Source organism: Ranitomeya variabilis, chromosome 7, assembly GCF_051348905.1.
Source record: "Ranitomeya variabilis isolate aRanVar5 chromosome 7, aRanVar5.hap1, whole genome shotgun sequence".
NCBI classification, from domain to species: Eukaryota; Metazoa; Chordata; class Amphibia; order Anura; family Dendrobatidae; genus Ranitomeya; species Ranitomeya variabilis.
The window spans coordinates 209649075-209670752 of record NC_135238.1 but is presented as its reverse complement, the minus strand read 5'-3'; the positions used below and the strand labels follow the sequence as shown (position 1 = coordinate 209670752).

Below are 21678 nucleotides of genomic sequence, written 5' to 3'. Positions count from 1 at the left end.
AAATTCCCACAGACACCTCCAAAATCTTGCAGAAAGACTGCAAAGGGTGGGGAGGGGGAACAAATGCCAAATGAATGCTCCTGGATATAGACTGGGATGTCATAACAGGTCTCGTTAGGTGTAACGTGGACGTATCCTGATTCTTTTGTCCACATGACCCTAATGTAATTCTACATTGCTAGAAACCCCAAACATATACTGTACATATTGTATGCAAGTTATAATATGCGGCTCTACGATCCTAATGTTATTTTACAGCCGCTCTGTGATAGAATGTTGAATGTTTTTGACAGCTTTGTCGATCGCTCGTGTTTATTTTGTAAGAGCATAATCTTTTTTTTTTTTTGCCCATTAGCTTTCGCTGGCACACGAATTTAAAGCCCTGTGTAATCGCAGAGATGCTGGCTTTCTTAGAGACGAGTCCCATGTGATCACACTGGCAGCATCGGCCACTGAGAGGCTGTGCGGCTTCATGCAGAAGGAAGGGAGCTTTTGTGTAGAGTGCAGATCTGATGCAGAATATCCCCGTGCTCCATGCAGAATGCACCGGCTGTGCTGAAGCAACACTGAGCATCTCTAATCACCTGCTAAACACAGCATTTTATGCCACAGTGACCTGGACCCCCTGTCGCTACTACACAGGCTAATTTGGGTAAGTCATATTTGCCTTGTTTTTCTATTGAAGCACAATGCTTTGTGTAACATCGCCACATCCAATGCTCCGCGGGCTGGAGGGGACATGAAGAAGGTTTGGTTGCATCATATGGATATGGCTATAGATATGGATTTATCGCATTATATAATGGAATGTGCAAATCTATATAAACCTTTATGGAATGAATTACCAATACTGCAAAATGATTGACATTTTATGTAATCCATGAGGGCCATATCAAGATTTTCTTATTTTTACCATGAAAATGCTGCTTAATTTTAACCTCACTTAATCCAGTGCTGTATTAATGAGATATTATTATTATTATTACTAATAATAATATCTGGAGTAAAATGTCTAGTTTCTTAGTCGTGTTAACGTACAGAATGTTTTTATATTTGTATGCAATAGTAATTAAAATATATACTCTGCTTAATAATATTCATAATGGTTTCAGCCCCATAGATTCAGTGTGTCATCTATCAGATGTGTCATCTATCTATCTATCTATCTATCTATCTATCTATCTATCTATCCCTCCATCTATATATATATATATATATATATATATATATATATATATATATATATATATATAAAACCATTCTATTTGTCTATAATCTGATCTAGTTATCACATAGTAATCTACTTATACATCTATCCAATATCTATCTATCTCTCTATCTAGCTATCTATCTATCTATCTATTATCTATCTATTCATCTATCTATCTATCTATCTATCTATCTAACTATTCCATATCTATTTATATATCTATCTATTTATCTATCAATCTATCTATATATCCCATATCTATCTACAGTATCTATCTATCTATCTATCTATCTATCTATCTATCTATCTATCTATCTATCTATCTATCTATCTATTATCTAGCACATATCTATCTTTCTTTCATTCCATCATCTTCCTGTGAATACATTTATCTTATATCTATTCATCTTTCTCTTTTTATTCTTTCAATGTTACTTGTCTATTGTTCTATAATACACATGCATTAGAGCTGAGTTTGTAATTTCGCACACCTCTTGTCACTTGCACTTTTGTCAGAATCAATCACAGGACTGCTGGTAAATCTATAAAATAATCTATCAAAAAACTGTGACAAATTCAGTTTTGCCACATCAGCGCTGTATCAATTGGAAAATAAAATGTTGGCAAAAAAAAATCCTAAATATATCTGCTAATTCTTACAATGGAGATGGGTTCTTTTTGACTAATTCATCAGAAGATGTGCAATTACTTTATAATTATGCAGCATTGTACTAAATAGGCCACAAATGAATCCTAATTCACTAGTAACGATAACCAAGGAACATCAGGTATCTGGACATATTGTTCATCAGGGTCGGACTGGTGGGCCCCAATACAGGAGGAAGCCATCCATACTGATACCTGAGCGGTCATTGGCACAGTACACTTACTGCAATATGTACAGAGTACAGACCAAAGAAGAATCTCTTCATTCATTTTCCACATTGCCCAGTTTATTATTGTATAAAAGCAGGGTCAGATTTGTTAGAAAGGGTCAGGAAAAATCTCATGTGACTGAACAACGACCCCCAGAATCAATGTCACTGGTGGGCCATTGCAACCTCAGTCCGCTGCTGTTGATTATTGTAAAGAATCCTAAAATCATCCAAGATTCAAGATCCAAGCTGTAGACATTAGACCTTGCAGATATTAGACCATAATATGCAGCATGACATAATATAAACATACCCACCATACCCCATACTCTATGTACCATGATAATCAGTAATAATAGTAATAATCTTTATTTTTATATAGCGCTAACATATTCCACAGCGCTTTACGGTTTGCACACATTATCATTCTTGTCCCCATTGGGGCTCACAATCTAAATTCCTTATCAGTATGTCTTTGGAATGTGGGAGGAAACCGGAGAACCTGGAGGAAACTCACGCAAACATGGGGAGAACATACGAACTCCTTGCAGATATTTTCCTTGGTGGGATTTAGACCCAGGACTCCAGCGCTGCAAGGCTGCAGTGCTAACCACTGAGCCACCGTGCTGCCCAGTATCAAATATATTCGGATACTGATCTGAATGGAGCGAAGACATTAATGCAAATTAAGTGATGTCCTAAGGATCATATTTGTAGGAAGATTTTGAGATTTTAAATTTTTAGTACCATCTATTGCTATATATACAATATGAAGGCAAGGCGTCAACCAATATAATCCGTGAGAATTACCATCAGTGGTAGTAAAATATTTAGAATTGAGAGTCCTCAGTGGTTGATACCTTTTAATGGCTAACTGAAAAGATGGTAACAAATTGCAAGCTTTCGAGACTACTCAGGTCTCTTCATCAGGCCTGTGGAGCAAATTTCTTAATTGATGTAAAAAGACATAAATCCATGCGACACATTCATTCCTGCATTGAGAGTGTCAAAGGTCGTCATAAGCTTATACTCCCAGACTCTTCTGTCTCTCTGAGATTTGAAATTACCCTTCATCAGGACTACAAGATACCAGGTACTTTCAGCTGCGTCACTTCTAATGTGGTGTACCTAATTATTTGTACCAAATGTCCAACTGGATGACAGTGTGTAGGGGAGACAGGGCAAAAACTGAGAACAAGGATGATCTACCTGTGGCAAAACATTATTGTATCCCAGATCACAGCACCATGGACATGAGATTACTTGTATTGAAGGGTAATTTCAAATCTCAGAGAGGCAGAAGAGTCTGGGAGTATAAGCTTATGACGACCTTTGACACTCTTAGTGCAGGAATGAATCTGTCGCATGGATTTATGTCTTTTAATATCAGTTAAGGAATTTACTCCTCAGACCTTGTGCGGGCATCACAGCACAGAACCAGACCTCAATCAGAGGACAATAAAACATTCACACTCCTTATCTATGAACTGTTCCAATATTTATGGACATAACTGTTTATCACTCTCACATAATGGTAGTTCTGCTTCACGTTACCTGTCTTATCTATGACATTATTTCTGTGCTATGTTGTGCATAAATATGTGATTCTTCAGAATTAGTATTAGTCTATGCCTGATGAAGAGACCTGAGTAGTCTCGAAACCTTGTAATTTGTTACCATCTTTTCAGTTAGCCATTAAAAAGTATGAACCACTGAGGACTCTCAATTTTAAATATTTTTCTATCTACTGGCTAACACGGTGCAAAGATATATATCTTTCCTGCATCAGTGGTATACACCAACGAGAGCTGTCATGCCCATTCATCATCATAAGTCATATGACCTGTGCTAACATTTATTTAAAGGGATCTTGTTATGTTAAAAATGCAGTCTGTTTAGCCATCATCATGTTATAGAGCAGGAGGAGCTGAACAGATTGATATATAGGTTTGTGGAAGAAGATTCAGCAGAACCAGTTTTTAATTCATGTAATTCTGTGGCCTTTCTATACGTTAGAGTCCAGTGGGCGGCTCTAATCATGAGTCACTGCTCTCTCTGTAGGCAGATAGTCACAAGAGAGGCTGTCAATCATGAGTGGAACCACCCACTGGACTCTTCGAAATAGATCAGAATGCAGGTTATAGTGAATCTTGCACCACAGAACTGTATCAGTTGTGATAACAGGTTTTCAAGAGGTTGTCGAGTTTATACCCAGCTTCAAGTAAGTAGACATCTAGAGAAAAAGACAAAAAGTCCAGCTACAGCTGAAAAATTTTTCTTTTGAAAAACAAGTGAAAACATATTATGAAAAATATTTATTTGAATACTCTAAAAGCAAAAGAAAGACGTAACATTAGGCCTACGCGTTTCAAGCGCTACCACAATCTTAATTCTAGCTGTGTTTTTTCTTGCTTTTAGAGCATTCGAATAAATTATGTTTTTAATAATAATTTTTCACAAAAAAAAATATTTTTGGGTGGTAGCTGGACTTTTTGTCTTTTTCTATTATAAACTATAGAACTTATTTTATAATTTTAAGAATATAGAGGTGGCTCCTCAGTCTATAGGATAGTCATTTCTCTGCCAGAGTGGAGAACACAGAATTTTTTTCTCTGTAGAGGACCTGTCATGTACAGGGTTAATTATTTGAAGGACAATTGTGAAATGATTTAAGACGATTTCTGGGGGATCGATTACCCCTCTCACATGTAGAGCTTGTCAAAGGGGGCAACTCCTTCAAAAAGGACTTGTTAGTTACCATACTTACCAATTTTAGACTTGGTGTAAATGCTGCTGTTCTTGTGGACCTGGCGTTGTTATTCTTTCGTTCCTGTACCTCTCCATCCCTGAGACATATCCGCTTCTTCCTTGCATGTAAATCTAGTGTTGTTAAAAAAATGGGTGTGTCCCTTAACTCAATTTGTATGACCACACCCACTTGGCTAACATATATTTAAATACAAGGATTTCTCAGGAACGGAGAGGATCAGGAACAAAAGAAAAACAATGCCAGATTCAGCGGAATTCCGACCAAGTATAAAAACGGTAAATATTTATGGTACCTGACAAGTCCTCTTTAATGACAGTAACATGGTTGGTTAGTGCCGATGGGGTTCACAGATTTACCTAAATTTACACCAGAAAATGAGGTAAATGATGATGCATCTATACCTGTTGGATTACATCTGATTTTCAGTTTTATACACATCCAACAATGCGCCAAATTTATTAGGAGGTGCGCTCTAGACTTAGTAAATTCCCCCCCCCCCCCCCCGGTATGTCTGAAACTCTAAGTTTTTTTTCCACCTTGCTTCAGTTGCTTTTTAGAGCAAATTTATATTCATGACCCCCAGAGATCCATCCGGCAATCATGTGCCACTGCTGTCCAGACTAAAGTGCTCTTTACTGTAAAAGTCAGATGCCCACCACTAAGTAACGAGAAGGGTTGTCATAGCAACGCTAACCTTTCATAAAAAGAATGTTACGTGAATGTCTGATACATTCCATCTCATAAGCTGACACAAAATTGTACATTTACGGAGTGTAATTAAAGAGAAATGTTTATTTCCTAGTGACAAAAATCTTAATCCTAAATGTATTTCACTGCCTCAAAATAACATTCAGTAATAGAACAAAAAAAATTAGGCTGAAAAACTCAATAATCAGCTTTTAATTAATTTTTTTTAAAAATGTAATCTAAATACAGTTAAAAAGTCTTTGTTTATTAATTTATTTTTATATTTTATAATATATTACAATATACTCTAGATGATGTATTATAATTTCTTTTATATCATAATGTATTCCATTTTTCCCCAAATACAGCTGGGAGACAGACAATAATATTCTGACTGCATACTGCCCCCACTAGGGGGAGCTGGGCAGCTTACAGCACACAGTTATTACTGTGTTTCCTCCGAAATAAGACCTACCCCAAAAACAAGACCTAAGTATAAGCCTTATCCCAAAAATAAGCCCTAGTTACATCCAGGGGGGGTAGACAAACTAGTCAATTGACCAGGGCACCCACTCTCTTAAGGGCCCCCAGCAGTTCTATTCCAAGGTTTAAATTACTTAAGGACCTCTGGTGACATCACGATTATGTGACCAAAAGTATTTTAACTTCCGGAGTCTAGAGAAACTGAAAAATGCTGCGTATGCAGGGCTGGCATAAGGGGGAAGGGCGGGGAAACTGGACAACTTCTCAGGGCCTCCACTCTCTTAGGTTTCTAATCCAAGGGTTAAACTGCTTAAGGACCTTTGGTGAAATCACGATCATGTGACAATGATGTCACCAAAGCTCCTTTAACTGCAGGAGTCTAGAGGAACGGATGAAGAGAAAGGCCATGTCTTATGACCCTGTCTTATTTTTGGAGAAACACGGCATATAGTAAACTCACTAATAACACAGTAGGAAGTAAGCTCCGAAGCTCCCTCTAGTGGAGGCAGTAGAAAGTTTTAATGTTATAATATCTTCTATGACTTTGCAGGAGTTTTTGAAGGTTTTATAGAAGAAAAAAACAACTTTAAATTTTTCCAATTTTCGGTTTTGAGCTTCCATTTTTTTCTTCCAAGACTTTTTTTTTTTTTCATTTTTCTGTTGACATAGCCATAGGAGGGCACGTTTATTTTAGGATGAGTTGTAGCTTTGATGGACGTCATATACTTTACCATTTCATGTCATTGAAAATGTTAAAAAAAAATTCAAAGTGTGATGAAATGACAAAAAAAAAAACACAATTCCGTTTTGTTTTTTTGGGGTTTGGTTTTTACAGTATTCATTATGTAGTAAAAATGACCTGACAATGTGATTCTGAGCTGCAGTACCAGGAACAGTCACAACCCCATTATACAGTAATGTGGATAAACAATGAGTGATTACTAGAGCAATGCTGCTTTTTAATTTAACCATTAAGTGTAACAAAATTCACATTTTTCTCATATTTATCTTGTCCTCTGCTCACACCGAGATCTGTGGGCTCCACAGAGAAACTGCATTAAATGCTGTTATTCATGAAGCCTTGAATCCTATTGTGTGCGGGAAGAAGCCAATTTCCTTCTGTCTGTTACAAGCCTATTGTTAAGAGCATTTAAGGTGAAAATATCACCTACAAAACCACAATTTACCTTCAAATCTAGTGATGAACTGCAGGTAAATAGCATTTTAATCATATTAGGAAGTGTACCTGGAGCAGCAGCTACAGGGAGAACATGAAGTTTTATTTTTCCTGCAGCCACTCGCTTCCAGTCATCAGGGCGGTGCAGGAGGCAGTGATCAGTCATCAATGACTACACCGTGAAGGTGCTTTAATCACTCCCCGACACTTTGAGTGACAGTCTGCTCTGCAGTGTATGTGTGCAGTGTATGTGTGCAGAGCAGGCTGTCAATCAAAGTGCCGGGGAGTGATTACAGCACATTCGCTGTGCATCGTAAACGCTCCCTGCACCGCCCTGATGATTGGAAGCGAGCGGCTGCAGGGGAAATATAACTTCTTTGTCTTCCCGCAGCCGCAGCACCAGCTGCACTGCCAAACATGATTAACATGCTTTTTTCTTCTGCAGGCATATAACACTTTTGTAGGTGACAGGTTCACAGAGCATTCGACTATTAATATTCTTACACTGCAGTAGATAATCCCATTGTGACTTTTCATGCCTCAAAACATAGATCCTTTATATAAATACACAACCTAAGGCAGTACAATTTACCTCTGTAAATCACTATTTTTATACGTTATTAATTAGTAGTATTCCTCCTAAATTCTCATAGGAATTATATTTAATTTACTTCCTTAATCTATTTGTTAAAGATTTACATTTTTTTTCCCAAATCATTACAAATTGTGAGCTGATTATTTAATATTATATTTACATATTTATAAATGTCTACAATTCTTTCCAGTTGTCAGAGTAACCTTTTTGCATTGCAAAACGCCCCTCTTTTTTTGAGCTCTACAGTTAAATGATAAATTGCCTGTAGTAGCTATCATTAGAGCGGCAAGATTAAAAGTAATCACCCAGATCTGATATCTAGGGTATCCACCACAGTGAAGACCCCCCACTGATCATCAGAATGAGTGTCCTGAGTTCTCTGAATGGAGTAGGGGATGAACATGCGCTCTGTTGCTCCATTATAAAAGTTGGCTCCAAAGACAATAAAAATAGCCTTATCTGATCACTGGAGCGTCAGTGATCAGATTCCTACCTATCTGATTCTGTTGATATATGAAAAGTTGAGATTTTTGGTACAACCCTTTATTTTGTTTAATAGGAGATTTAGAAATATGTCAACAAGCTCCCCCTCGTGGCGGTTTCGGTAAGGGGAACATTAGCACTTTATTATGGCAATGTGATGGAAAACTGGAGCGTAGATCCATAAAAATGTATTATGAAAGTAATAAAGAATCTATTTAGATGAAAAAAAATAATGAAAAAATAGAAAAAAAATATATATATATATATGTGTATATATATATATATATCTCTATATATAGATAGATATATATATACGGTAGATATATGTGTGTATATATATATATATATCTATATATAGATAGATATATATACGGTAGATATATGTGTGTGTATATATATATATACATTCAAGTTAACATGTTCTGTGAAGTTCCCTAGTATAAACTGTACCTTTTTTCCACATCACTCCGTATATAAAATAAAGCTGTTTGGGTAATATAAAAGAGCAAACGTGAGGAAATGTAATATTTCTCAAAGCTGCAATTTTCAATTCTGGAACCACTTTACTTTTTTATTATTACACGGCAATCTAGTCATTAATTATAATTTAAATTATTAATTGAATTTCAAAGACTAGTAGCAGGATCAACCTATACAATATTATCCATTCATTTCTTAGAATTATTGGGGTTCATCAGTCAAACTCCCAATATTTGCTGGTTTATGACTTATTCTATCAATAAGTCATGTATTATCATCGGAAAATTGATTTAGGATGCAAAAAAAAAATCAAATTTTTATCAAAAAGTTTTGATTTAGACAGTAACTAAAAATGAACATTTATAGTCAGTAAATAAAGCTAAAGAATTACATTATATTCAGGGTGGGGGGTAAGGGCTATTCTGACCATTGTCATTTATGTTGCATCTGTCCATCGCTGGAGTTTTTGTCATAGGGGAAGAAAAGGAGAGAGTTTACAGGAGTTTAGAAAACAGCTGAGAAGCTTGGCCATTACCGATAAAATATGAGACATATCCTACTGGTATGCCATACATATTAATATACAGATATTTCCCATACTAAAGAGAAAGTTCACTAAAGGATTCTGACAGCACAAAACGACTGTACACACCAAGCACAGGCACTTGATTCACCGTCTGTGTGGCCAAACAGTTCAGTGCACCTTCCCAACCACTTGCTTTGTATCTCTCTCCAACTCTCTGTTCTTTGATTGACAGCTATGGCTTTACATGAACCAGAGAAAGCTGGAGATAGATGAAAAACAAGAAAATGGGGAGGTGCACTGAACCACTCAGCCACGTCAAGGGTGCACTGAGCGCCTGTGCTTGGTTTGAACAGTCATTGTCTGCTGACAGACTCCGTTTAATGCAAATCTTTTGATCCGTTGTAATATATATATATATACAGTACAGACCAAATGTTTGGACACATCTTCTCATTGAAAGATTTTTCTGACTTTTCAAGACTATGAAAATTGTAAATTCACATTGAAGGCATCAAAACTTTGAATTAACACATGTGGAATTATATACTTAACAAAAAAGTGTGAAACAACTGAAATTATGTCTTATATTCTAGGTTCTTTAAAGTAGCCACCTTTTGCATTGATGACTGCTTTGCACACTCTTGGCATTCTCTTGATGAACTTCAAGAGGTAGTCACAGGGAATGGTCTTCCAACAATCTTGAAGGAGTTCCCAGAGATGCTTAGCACTTGTTTGCCCTTTTGCCTTCACTCTGCGGTCCAGCTCACCCCAAACCATCTCGATTGGGTTCAGGTCTGGTGACTGTGGAGGCCTGGTCGTCTGGCGTAGCACCCCATCACTCTCCTTCTTGGTCAAATAGCCCTTACACAGCCTCGAGGTGTGTTTGGGGTCATTGCCCTGTTGAAAAATAAATGATGGTGCAACTAAACACAAACCGGATGGAATAGCATGCCGCTGCAAGATGCTCTGGTAGCCATGCTGGTTCAGTTCAATTTTGAATAAATCCCCAACAGTGTCACCAGCAAAGCACCCCCCACACCATCACACCTCCTCCTCCATGCTTCACGGTGGGAACCAGGCATGTAGAGTCCATCCGTTCACCTTTTCTGCGTCGCACAAAGACACGGTGGTTGGAACCAAAGATCTCAAATTTGAACTCATCAGATCAAAGCACAGACTTCCACTGGTCTAATTTCCATTCCTTGTGTTCTTTAGCCCAAACAAGTCTCTTCTGCTTGTTGCCTGTCCTTAGCAGTGGTTTCCTAGCAGCTATTTTACCATGAAGGCCTGCTGCACAAAGTCTCCTCTTAGCAGTTGTTGTAGAGATGTGTCTGCTGCTAGAACTCTGTGTGGCATTGACCTGGTCTCTAATCTGAGCTGCTGATAACCTGCGATTTCTGAGGCTGGTGACTCAGATAAACTTATCCTCAGAAGCAGAGGTGACTCTTGGTCTTCCTTTCCTGGGGCGGTCCTCATGTGAGCCAGTTTCTTTTTAGCGCTTGATGGTTTTTGCAACTGCACTTGGGGACACTTTCAAAGTTTTCCCAATTTTTCGGACTGACTGACCTTCATTTCTTAAAGTAATGATGGCCACTCGTTTTTCTTTACTTAGCTGCTTTTTTCTTGCCATAATACAAATTCTAACAGTCTATTCAGTAGGACTATCAGCTGCGTATCCACCAGACTTCTGCTCAACACAACTGATGGTCCCAACCCCATTTATAAGGCAACAAATTCCACTTATTAAACCTGACAGGGCACACCTGTGAATTGAAAACCATTCCCGGTGACTACCTCTTGAAGCTCATCAAGAGAATGCCAAGAGTGTGCAAAGCAGTCATCAAAGCAAAAGGTGGCTACTTTGAAGAACCTAGAATATAAGACATATTTTCAGTTGTTTCACACTTTTTTGTTAAGTATATAATTCCACATGTGTTAATTCATAGTTTTGATGCCTTCAGTGTGAATGTAAAATTTTCATAGTCATGAAAATACAGAAAAATCTTTAAATGAGAAGGTGTGTCCAAACTTTTGGTCTGTACTGTACTGTATATTAAAAAGAGAAGCATTTAGGTCAAGAGTTAGAACCTTTACTACATATTATTAGTACACGACACTGTAAATGTTAATTAGAAAATTAAGATTAACAGTGAAATTCACTGGAGACCTCTAAAGCTTCTTATTTAATGTGTAAAATCTGGAAACTTCAGAAAATGTCAGCACTGAGTCAGGGTGGAAAATATAGGTCATCATGGCATCTAGAGGAATTCCTATTCTGCCGGCACGTGGCAGCCTGGTGTTTAACACGGATGTCGTTCTATGTCAGCTCCTTTTACATATTGTCCTTGTCGCACATTTTTACTTTCATTCTCAACTGTTTGTATTTGTAAATATTATTGCTAAAAGGAATGCGAGCTTTTATCAGTGTTTCACTGGGAAGGGGCATTGAGGTGGGTGGCAAATATGCTGCAACCTGAAATTAAGAAGGACAAGACATCTTGTAACAGTTGTACAGTAGTTCCAAGAACCAGTCTTACAATACAACTAGAAATTAAAGAAAATTTCAACCAAATTTTAAAGTTTGTACCAAATTACAAAAACTGTTTTATGAACGGCTACCTACCGCAGTGATCTCCAGACTCCAACCTTCAGTTCCAAAGCTGCAAAACTACAACTCCCAGCAATCTTTGACCCACACAGGAACCTTCAGATAACTCAATGCAACCATATTCTTTCATTGCCCAGCGATGTACAATGCCATAAAAGTCTTTTTATTGCTTATTAATTCTCCAGAACGGTCCTGTGCCTTGCATACAGATGCATTGTTGCACTAAACCACTTTGTATCCAGTATAAATATTACAGGGGATGACACAGTGCTGGCAATATGTGCTGGGCTAATGATGTAATGTTTGCTGCTGACTAAATGCAGGCTGTACGGAGAGGCAGACACTGCTGTATAAATGATGTATGGCTGTTACATGTCCGGTTACTACAAGGTTACCATCAGTTACAGTGGATTATGTGTTTTCTCTACCCGGCTGAACCGTTATTAAATCAGATCTCAATGTAAACAGGAGTGATGCCTTCATAGATGTATTCTTCAATTTGATTGCAATCGGAAGGTAATAGGAAGTGACTTTTCCATGGGCAGATTGTGTGCGTGCTTCCCTTTGTCTGAGCATACATGTTCAAGCTGTCGGAAAGCATCAAGCTGTTGTATTTGTGACCAGAGGTCTGAGACTACGCGGTATTTAAAAGTGCATTAGCTTCAGGTACTGACAATGCAAATACAAGGCATATAGGTTCCTCGACCTGGCCTTACTTAAAAGCTATTGACCCGATCGTAGCAGTCTGGGATTTTCTTCAAGGAGGAAGGATCTATATGGCGGCTTTTAAAGACGTTGCGGTCTTAATGGCTGTATATGTAGAGCTGTGTGTCTAAGCTCCTGTTAATTAGGGGAACGACAAAAGGTTTACTGTTTTCTAAAAAAAAATTAAGGATAATGATTGTTCCATTTCCAATTCCACTCATTTTACCCTAAATTAAATTGGATCCCTCGAATCTTTAGGAACTCTTATTCCCCTTCCGAATTTCCATTTTTGCCCTTTTCATTTTTCCTCCCTCGAATCTTTAGGAACTCTTAATCCCCTTCCAAATTTTCATTTTTGCACTTTTCATTTTTCCTCCCCTTCTTCCATATATTTTTTTCTTCTGATGATGAAATTTGCCTATAAGAAGTGTTTGGTTTTTTTTGCAGAATGAGTTGTGACTTTGAATGATACTATTATTTTTGCTATTCACTGTACTGGAAAATGGAGGAAATAAAAACAAATGTGGTCAAAAGGTGAAAAAAAAAGCAACATTGTTTTTTGGGGGTTTCATAACAATAGCGTTTATTGGGTGGTAAAAATGACCTGGAAACACGATTCTCCAGATTAGTATGACTACAGAAATAAACTTAGATAGTTTTGTTTGTTTTTAATTTTGCTGGTGGAAAAAAATTGAAGACCTTGCAATAAAAATGTGTTACGTGTCGCCATTTTCTGAGACCTGCATCCATTTTTATATTTTCATCGATGGAGCTGTGATGAGGGATTTTTTTGCATGACTGATATAAATATCATGTTGGGTTACATGGGGTGTTTTAACTAGTTTTTATTGCACAATTTGAGCAAGGTGCAACTACCAAAAAAACAAATCTGCCAGTCTGCCCACCCTGCCTACCCAATGAAGTAAAACTTGGGGTCATATGTTTATTGAACTCTGCATTATGCCATTCCCGTTACCCCATGTATGTATGTCATTTTCCTTGTCATCAGGGTATTTTCCAACATGGTCCGACGCTGTATAATCAATGCTGGCTATGTAAGACCCCTATTCACATGTACGTGATTCCGGTGTGTGTGCTATATATTTGTTTCGCAGGTTCCACATGTATCCTATGCAACCTACGGTACTCTTCAAATGTCTATGTTTTCCCACGGTCCGTGTGTCTATGTGAACTACATTTTTCACCCAGCCAAACCAGATCTCACACTTTGCACTGATGAGGAGCAATACCCCAAAACACAGTGTCTGCAAATTGAGATTCACGGCACTGGCTTTTATCCTAAGTCATGTGACAAGGTTCGTTGGAGAATAGATATTGACTTTTAGGATCGTTACTTCCTATAAGTGGCACTAGAGTTTTCATCTTCTTCCTCTATGAAGACAATTTGCAATTTCCTAGAGGAGCATTGCAGTTAAAAAGTCTCCTCCCCTTGACATATCAGGCTTGACATGTCACTCTCCACAATCACACACTGATTACCCACTAATGAAAATCACTGATGACCCCGCATCGTTTTTTCACATGGGTGTTTTATATGGACGTGTAAAGAAGGCCTTAACACACTATTCCTTAATAAAATAGCACCACCCATTTGTCACTTTTTTATGCAACTCCAGGAAGAGTTACAGAGGAATTCTTGTTTGCCTGACACCAATTTTATTATGACTATAATGTACTGAAAAAATGGAAACCTTCCAAGTGCTGAAAAAAGACACAATTTTTATGTCATTTTTTGTGGGGTTCATTTTTCCAGCATTCATCGTGCAGTAAAAATGACGTGACAACATGATTCTCTAGGACAGCACAACCGCAGAGATAGCTTATGTAGTTACTTTTTATTATTATAGTGATATTTTAGAGTTGTTTCAGAGCTTGTTTTTTGCGTGCCAAGTTGTAGTTTATACTGGTAACATTTTGGATATGTGTAAACATTCGGTATTTGCAGCAGCTACATCTGTTGCAAATACTCGAGTGTTGGCAGGAAAAACGCTTTGTAAAATGCGTGCTCTGTTACTGAATTTTTGCATACATTTTTATGCATTTTTTATGCTTTCATATTCATTTGAGTGGGGGGGAAAAAACTACAAAAACGCTGAAAGAATTAACATGCTGCAGATTTGAAACTGCTTCAAATCTGAAAGGAAAATAGAAGCAGCGTGTTCATGAGGTTTTCCGAAATGTCATTCACTTTGTTGTTGGTGTAAAACGCGTGGAGAAAAATGAAGGAAAAAAATGCAAAAAAACCCCCACAATGTGTGAACATTCAAACTTTTTGATTACTTTGTGCTAAATTTTTCGCAAGACTTGTAGTGACTGGATGCAAAACCTGGACGGTAAAGAAACAAGACAGAAGAAGAGTCAACACCTTCGAAATGTGGTGCGGGAGAAGGATGTTATCAATACCATGGATGGCAAGAAGAATAAACATCAATTTTGGAACAAATCAAGACTGACATGTCACTCAAAGCAAGGATCGCCAAACTGCGAATAGTCTACTTTGGACACATCATACGAAGAGAGCGGAGAAGGACATCATGGTCGGAAGCAGAGAAGAAACAAGGCGAAGAGGAAGATCAGCAATCCGATGGCTTGATACTATTAAAATAATGGCGGAGAAGACTCTGGTGGACCTATCTAGGCTTGCAGAAGACGATCTTCCGACAGAGCGCTCATCCATCAAGTCACCACGGCTCGAGATCATGCTGAAGGCCAATAATAATAATAATGTGGTGACTGGAATAAAAAAATAAAACTAGTGTTTCAAATTTTTTTTATTACAGAATTTACCATATGGATTAAATAATTTTATGTTTTGATAGATCGGACTTTTATGAACTAGGCAAAAGAATATGCTTATTTTTTTATTTCCTTATTTTTGAAAGGGAAAAAGATGGTGATTCCAACTTTTATGTTTTCTTTTTTTTTTCTTTTTTTTTAAAGTTTTGTTTGTTTTTTACTTTTGCACCTAGGGTATCTGAACCTGTGATCATTTAATAGCTTATACTATAAGTTGCTATAGTTCTATATAGCAGTATATTGTACAAATTACAATCTTCTATAGAGCCCAGTAGCACCGGAACACCAACATGGCAGTGACGGGGCCTTCAGCAGACACCCAGCTGTCATGGCAAGCCCGATCACATTACATCTTGTCACAGACGAAAGCTGACGTTATTGCTTCCTGACCACAGGAGAGGCTCACACTGGAGAATAAGAATGCCGGATTTTATTTTCACCTCTTCCATACCTCTTTTTAACAGTTTTGATTGGTCGTAAAACCCCTTTATATTGCCGATAAATGCGCATTGTTGGAGAAAGTAACATCTAGACTCATCTGTAACGTGTCCTTAGTGTTCTCCTAATTGTGAACTAGGAGGATCAGGATGAATGACACTCTAGGTCCTGCCCAGACATGTAGGATAGGGATGATAAGAAACCCACATTCATTTCTACGCCAATTATTATGACGTGAGTAGAATTGGAAGGGTTAAAATAATTATTCACTTCCAAAGATGAATTCTTCCAAGAATGTCTGGTGCCAGCCAGTGATTTCCCACCAGATGTCGTCCATTACGCCGATGCAAACCCTGCTTCGTCTCTTCTCTCAGTTGCCATGGCAACCATGATTCCGAGCTGCAAAACATACCATATGGCTGCGAGATATCCGTCTTCTGTGCAGTGATAGAAAACGTGCTGTTCTGCAGCAGGAGAGAGAGAGCAAGGTGACAATGTAATGGATGGAATTATTCCTGCCGGCATGAAAGAGTTAAGGATAATGGCCACTATTATCATCAGGAAAGACACAGGGCAGTCCTGTGCATGAATGTCACACGTTTGCGGAGGAGAATGATTCATAATGAGAGGAGGTTGTCATAATCATGCTGCACATTATATACCTGCTGGAATCTTCCAGGACGGGCAGGAGCATCCTGTCGTCGTCTGCACTGCATGCTGGGACTTGGATAATCATTCTGCTAATCATATTCCTCATCAGCTGAAGATCCCTGGATGAAAAGGAAGCACAATGATGAGGGTGGTGCCGGGAAAGTCACGGTCCCTGATGTATTTCGGAAACATTCTAACAAATTGAATCATAAATGAGATATAAAAATTAAAGTAGCATGCAAATACATTTTTTGCACATATAATACTAACTCATCAGTTAAAGCCATAAATTTGGAGTCTTCCTTTACAGGGCAGCTGAGTCATCTTGTCTCCTATGAGACCACTAGTCCAATGCAAGCTCTTCTGTGTGGGCAGGAAGTCACCCTCTAGCTTCCTGTGAACTACAGGATGACCTCTTTACCCATCAGTTCCTCCTTGTCAGCTGTCAGATGCCTCTACTCAAAGCCCCACTCTCTTTTTGCCTCCTTACATCCTGACATGCAGCTAAAGATATCATTTCTCCCTTACACAGGACAGTTGTGATATAGTAAGTGGATCCATACAATGATGGCTGCAGAATTGTAAAGCCCTAATGACTGTCTCTACCACATGTGTGTTTGCTGTGTGCATGTTTCTCATGAGCTGCAGTTCAGACTTTCTTTCCTGCCCCCTACTTGTAAAAGCTGACAGGAAGAAGCCTATCACAAGCAGGAGGCAAAAGAGACAGGCTGAAGTTGCATCACAGAACATACACTAAAACTCTGCAAGTGAATCTTCATCACATAAATATACACCAAAACTGCAGTGTCAATCTCCATCACATATGAATGGATCTTTACTAACAACTGTTTGAGTTCATTTGGTAGGTGTCCATTTGGGTGCCAATAGTTCATGTCACACTGCAGACATATCCTTTCATAGGTCACCTTTGTGTCACTCCATTCTCAGCATCCTGATATGCCATGGCTCATCTTTGGTTTTTTCCTGAGGCACTATTTGTTGTCTGCACTATATGTCTCCACTGGTTAAAGGCACTTTGCACTCAGCGGAACTACAATGCACTAGCAGCCTCCTCCTTTCTTGCATCCCGATGAGCAACATAATCTAGTCAGGACTAATGATGAGCAAGTGTACTCGTTGCTCGGGTGACCTCCGAGTATTTATGACTGCTCGGAGATTTAGTTTTCATCGCGGCAGCTAAATGATTTACAGATACTAGCCAGGCTGAGTACATGTGGGGATTCCCTAGCAACCAGGCAACTCCCACATGTACTCAGCCTGGCTAGTAGCTGTAAATCATTCAGCTGCCACGATGAAAACTAAATCTCCGAACACTAACAAATACTTGGAGACCACCCGAGCAACGAGTGCACTCGCTCATCACTAGTCGGGACCTTTATCGCACTTGCTGTAATGATCCCGCAGGCCATTGGGACAGCCAAAAAAATATTCATAGGGCTATACAGAATAATGGTCTGTGTACTGCAGTCTAGTACATATTGTACCAAAGTCAGGCTTTGTGTGGGGTGATATTGAACTTCGGAGGGTTGAAATATCTAAAAGCCTAGGGCCATAATCATACCAATCCATTCTTAGCTATCCAATGAGCCAGTAGACACTTCTGTAGTTGCCCATTGTACTACACCACTCAATGTGACAGACCACTCCATATTGAGCTCCAGAATGTGCTCAATTTCTACTTCTAAGGTCCATTCTTCACAATTTTTTTCATAAAATCCAAATTACCCCTTTTCCAATACAGGTAGTCCTCGACTTATGACGTTGATCCGTTCTTACACGGCGTCGTAAACCGAATTTCAATCTAAGTCGGACCATACATCCATACAGTACTGTACCATAATAACAGTACAGTACTGCAAACACTTAGCCTATCCAAACACCTATCCTAACACAGTACCCTACATAATTAGGGTGTTATGGCGTGCAGGAGACTCGTTTTCCTCGTGTACCTGGGTACAGTGTACAGTACTGGAGTCTATTCTTCCGCCACTGCACGTAGTTCGACTTACGATGCAAAACCATGTAAGTTGGAACGAGGCCTCGTATAAAGCGTTGTAACCACGAAACGATGTAACTCGAGACCGTTGTAACCCGAGGACTAACTGTACATGTAAACTTCATATCTTCGATGAGCTAATATAATCACTGCCAGCAATTCATTAAAGAGAATAATAATATTTCTTCCTGGAGACAGATTTTCGGAATGTATTGGGTAGACATGGATGGTCAATACAGAACATTGGTTTGATTTGTTGCTTTGTTAGACGTCTATCTTCATAATTGAGTTTTGCGATATACGTTGAGATCTACAGTAGCTGTGCATGGCCGGCATTGCTCTATAAAGTAATGCACAACTGTTATAATGTGTATGAAATAATGGTTCCATTTGCTTGTAAAAATCAATAGCAGCTTTAAAAGACTTTGCATGTATCAGTGTTGTGGGGAAATTCACCAACCGCACAAAGTCTTGGAAATCTGTAAGTGTTTTGGGATAAAAATAGAGATTTGCTACCGTAGAGAAAGCTCTGAAGAGAAAAGCTTTGTAGGAGGTGGATTGCATTGAATATCAGTATCAAAAGATTGTCATAAAATCAAAGCTGTCTGCTATGGATAAAGGAAGCATTAAAGGGTGCGAGACGTCAGCAAAATATTAACAGAAGAAAAAACGGATTACAGATACAGTATATCATTAAAAACAGTGTAAAATGATGTTCTGTCCAAAAATGATGTACATGGAGATGTGCAAGTGACTCTGCTGAGCTTGTACCAAAGGCTACCTGGTGTTCACACTTTCACCCTGTCATAGGAATCAGGCTTTTGTTGCAGGAACTCCCAGGTTATGTCCACAGAATAGCTGTGGGTCTGGGGAATAAATGGAGGAAAGAAATGTGAACAAGTGAGGTCAGAAGAACCAAGAGTGTAGACTTTTTACATTTTTTTTTACATTTTTTTTCTTTCTTCTTCCCAGCCACTTTAAGGGTTATGATGGTATGAGTAATAAATTATTAATTTATATTGGCATATTTTTTTTATATGTGCTGTGGAATTTAATAAATCATTAATAATTTTAAAAAAATGTAGTCTGTTAATTAGTTGACTTCATGTCCAGGAAGTCAGACAGGGGGAGTGTTAAGGAGTTAAATCCATAAAGGCATCAAAGTGTAAATTAGCAGGAGACAATGTCATGTCAAAAACAGGGGTTAATCCCTTAGAAATTGCACCAAAGTAACACACAAAAAAATACAATAACTGGTATCAGGCGGAGTCAAAGGTAGGAATTCAAGCCGAGTACTTAGTGCCGCAGAACCAGCCTTCCCCTGGATCCACAACCTGGTCCCAGTGATTGGCCGGTCTGCAGGACCACATTAAATAACATTAAACTGTAATTAAACTTATTTTTATTTAATTAATCTCCAGGCAGTGCAAAAAATATGATTTTTTTAAATAATATTATTTACCTTATTATGCTTCTTTCTTCTCTAAACACTATGTTGCAGTGCTGGTTCACTGCTCAATTGATGCTTTTTTAGAAACTCCTTTCATCTGCTGCCCAACAAGATAACCACATTATATCCACATAGTCTGTGTACATGAGTCTGTGTGCACATTTTCACCATAGGTAGAGAAAGTATCTAGTCTACTAATATACGCAGCCTATTTTAGGTGTCAGATTCTAAAGCGAGAGCTTTATTATTTTCTGTACCACTAAAGGCAATATCTAGGGAAATTACATAACATATTATAGTTATTGAATTGTTACTTCAATATAAAGGAACAACATTATTCAAAACCCACAATAATGACATGAAAAAGTAATTACTATCCTCTTTAAACGTCTTCTTTTGTCAACAGTCATTCCTACTTTCGTTTTGTAGAATATCAACACGTTTTTATGGATGAACTGATGATGGAGAAGGAAAACCAAAAATATTCTCCATATTGACCCCTTCCTCTATACAGATCCAGGACCTCAGGTCATCAGACCAGATGCCCCCTGTATACAGCCATAGACCAGACCTCTATACACTTCTCCCTGTTATTGCAATCTTCTGTACTGTTTGCCGCTACAGGTGGATATACTGTAAAACATGCTGCCTTTGATGTTTGCATTTTTTCTGGGTATTTAAGAATTATCCCCTTTTTCTAAAGTCTGACAGATAATCAACCAGTATTACGTTTGTGCGTGTATAGTATATCTATACATTTTTCCCCTTCTGCAAAAATTAGACAACAGGGTTTCATTGGACTCCACCTTTGTTGTGATGGCACGGTTTACACAAAGGGTTTCATACCCACTGAATTTTTCTTGCAGACGATGTTGTGTAATTGAAGAACACATGCAATGGGATGTTGTTACAAGTGTCTCATTTGAACCCCTCGGTGTCGGTCTGTATTCCCGTATCCAAAGTGCAATTATCTTGTAAACCGCATAGCTAAATGTAGCATGTAGCACACAGATGTTCTTCAGAAAACCTATCTGCATATGTTAGGACAACATCAATAGTCCATATGACATCACGATCAATACAGTAACTGCGGGAGGCAGAGAAGCTTCACATAATGGATTGACGTCATTCAGCAGAAGTTTAGGTAAGATCACTGCTAGGAAAAAACATTAAGATTCAGTAACACAACGGAATACTGGACTATCATTTCCATTTCATGAACATAAGTATAGAAGACTATACATACTGACAACTGCACGTACAGAGGTTGTCCATTTCAGTTCACTTCTTCTCACATGAAAAGCACCTCAACAATGAGGGATTTATCACTATCTGAACACAAATCGGGACTGGCTCTTACCGCCTAGTGAGTTGTCCATCTAGACGTCATGATTGATATAACATTACTGCCCAATCTAATCATTGGCTGTCCATCGAATGCACCAATCCCTTGGTTTCTCCATAGAACTTTGGAGTAGCTCTCTGCTTTTGCATGTGTTCCATTGTTATATCCATTACTTTAATTTATAAGGTGTTGTCCTATAATATATATGTTTCACCTATTCCAGGATAGGTGAAAAATACATGATTGCTAGTGGTCTAATCACTGAAACCCCACCGATCAGGTGATTGGGTATCCCAAATTCTCATAGTCGGTGTGGTGGTCATTTATGGCCCCCAGTTCTCATAATTGGTTGTAGTCTCAG

The 21678-nt window shown here is 38.3% G+C and overlaps 1 protein-coding gene across 1 annotated transcript in view; it reads left to right on the top strand.

Moving 5' to 3' along the window:
* Nucleotides 1-403: 403 nt before the first annotated feature.
* Nucleotides 404-21678, top strand: part of CSRNP3 (cysteine and serine rich nuclear protein 3) — a 159925-nt gene continuing 138650 nt past the window's right edge. The window contains exon 1 of the mRNA XM_077272793.1: nt 404-652. The gene's annotated coding sequence lies outside the window, so the exon portion shown is untranslated. The remainder of the gene's footprint in view (nt 653-21678) is intronic.